Source organism: Echinops telfairi, unplaced genomic scaffold (genome assembly GCF_000313985.2).
Source record: "Echinops telfairi isolate 266 unplaced genomic scaffold, ASM31398v2 ScPeMD7_70;HRSCAF=299, whole genome shotgun sequence".
In the NCBI taxonomy this organism is placed as follows: domain Eukaryota; kingdom Metazoa; phylum Chordata; class Mammalia; order Afrosoricida; family Tenrecidae; genus Echinops; species Echinops telfairi.
Genome location: NW_022103968.1, coordinates 8,400,206 through 8,402,267, shown reverse-complemented (window position 1 = coordinate 8,402,267; position 2,062 = coordinate 8,400,206). Strand labels below are relative to the sequence as shown.

At 44.5% G+C, this 2,062-nt stretch overlaps 1 protein-coding gene across 8 annotated transcripts in view; it reads right to left on the bottom strand.

Moving 5' to 3' along the window:
- Positions 1 to 2,062, bottom strand: part of ATE1 (arginyltransferase 1) — a 97,766-nt gene that overhangs the window by 94,668 nt on the left and 1,036 nt on the right. The window lies entirely within an intron of this gene.

Below are 2,062 nucleotides of genomic sequence, written 5' to 3'. Positions count from 1 at the left end.
ATGTTTTGAGAATGATGAGGGCAATGAATGTACAAATGTGCTTTACACAATTGATGTGTGCATGGATTGTGATAAGAGTTGTATGAGCCCCTAATAAAATGATTTTTAAAAAATGTAGGTCCTCACTGTAGTCGGACTACATCTTCCTTTTAGGTTAAAGTCCTCAATAATGTATCTGACGTCTAAAGAAGTCTAGTGGCTGCGACAATGGTTCAAACGTAAGAGCTGGGAGGATGGCCCAGGACCAGGCGGTACACAGGGTCGTTATGAGTCAGGACCAACTCCAAGGCATCCAACAACAAGACAGAATTCGAAGGCAAATGTTTCTTTCATGTATATTAATTCTTCCAATTTTGACGTAGGGTTTACAGAATAGAATTGAATTTCAGGTAAAGGGCATATTCTTTCTAAATGCATAAACTAAAAACAGACTAAATGCCAAGGAACTGGGAAATGATTGCAATATGATGAACTACAGTATATACTCATGTATAAGCTGAGTTTTTCAGCACATTTTTTATGCAGTTTTTTGTGGTATAATTAGGTGCCTCAGCTGATATTAGGGTCGGCTTATACTCAAGTATATATGGTAATCATTCAGCCATGGGAAAAGAAAAAAGGACCAGAGAAAACTTTAAAAGATATACTGAAAGTAATGTTAAAAGGCCCTCGTGGTGCACTGAATTATGAGTTGGGATACTAACCACAAAGTCAGCAGCAGTTCAAATCCAGCAGCCACTTCTCAAGAGAATGATGAGATGCTCTATTCTCATAAAGATTTGCAAGCTCAGAAACCCACAGGAGCCGTTCTACTCTGTCCTATGGGGTCACGGAGTTGAAACTGACCCAATGGCAGTGAATAAGATTGTTAAATGAAAAACATAAAACATAGTTGTGTCGTCAGTAAGCTGCATCAAACTATGTAAAGATGGAAGCAGGCTTGAGAAAGCAGGCTGAGGTGAGAAGAAAATGGTCCACCAGAAACGACCTGAAGTCTGGAAGGTCCTCATTAACATCAAAAACATACTCAACTTCTCCAAGAAGGAGGGTCAGTGGAAACAAGGCGAAGGAATGACAGTCAAGTGTCTCCACTGTGGCTCCGACAACAACTGTGTGGCTGGGGGTGGGGGGTGGGGGCAGTGTTTCCCGCTGCCGCACAGACGTTCACCAGGAGTCAGCGGCTGACAACCCAATGGCATTAAACAGAAGCCACATCCCTAAAGTCACCACCCGTCTGGCACTTTGTTGTACTGCGGTGACTTGTGTGTTGCTGGGATGCCGGAAGCCGTGCCATCAATTTTCCAATGCCAGCAGGGTCATCCACCGGGGCAAGTTTCATGGAGCTTCCAGGTTCGGACAGACTGAGAAAGGGCTGGTAGAGAAAGAACAGTCTGAAGCCGTGCTAGATGACAGGCCCCTCAGGCTGGAAGGCACTCAAAATAAAACTAATGGTCACAGAGATATGGAAACAGGGGGGGCCAGAAATTCAAGCCAGATTCAGAAGGGGAGACAGAACAAGAGACAGCACTGTTGAAGGCAGAGGGATGTTAACTGAAAGCAGAAAATACCAGAAAGAGGTGTACCTGTGTTTTATGGACCGTGCAAAGGCTTTTGACTGTGTGGATCAGAACAAATTATGGATAACATTGAGAAAAAAAGTGAATTCCAGAACACTTCATTATGCTCACTTGGAACCTGTACAAGGACCAAGAAGTGTTCATTCAAAAAGAACAAGGGGGATACAATGTGGTTTAAGATCAAGAAAGGTACGTGCCAGGACTGTATCCTTTCACCACACTTATTCATCTGCAAGCTGGGCAATTAAGCCAAGAAACTGGACTATGAAGAAGATGGAGACATCAGGACCAGAGGGAGGCTCATTACCAGCCGGCCGTATCCAGATGGCATGCCTTGGCTCACTGAAAACAAGGGCATTTAACGTAATTACTAAGGAAGCGCAAAGGCTGCAGCCCTGCAGTATGGACTGCACCTCAACAGCCCTGCAGTATGGACTGCACCTCAACAGCCCTGCAGTATGGACTGCACCTCAACAGCCCTGCAG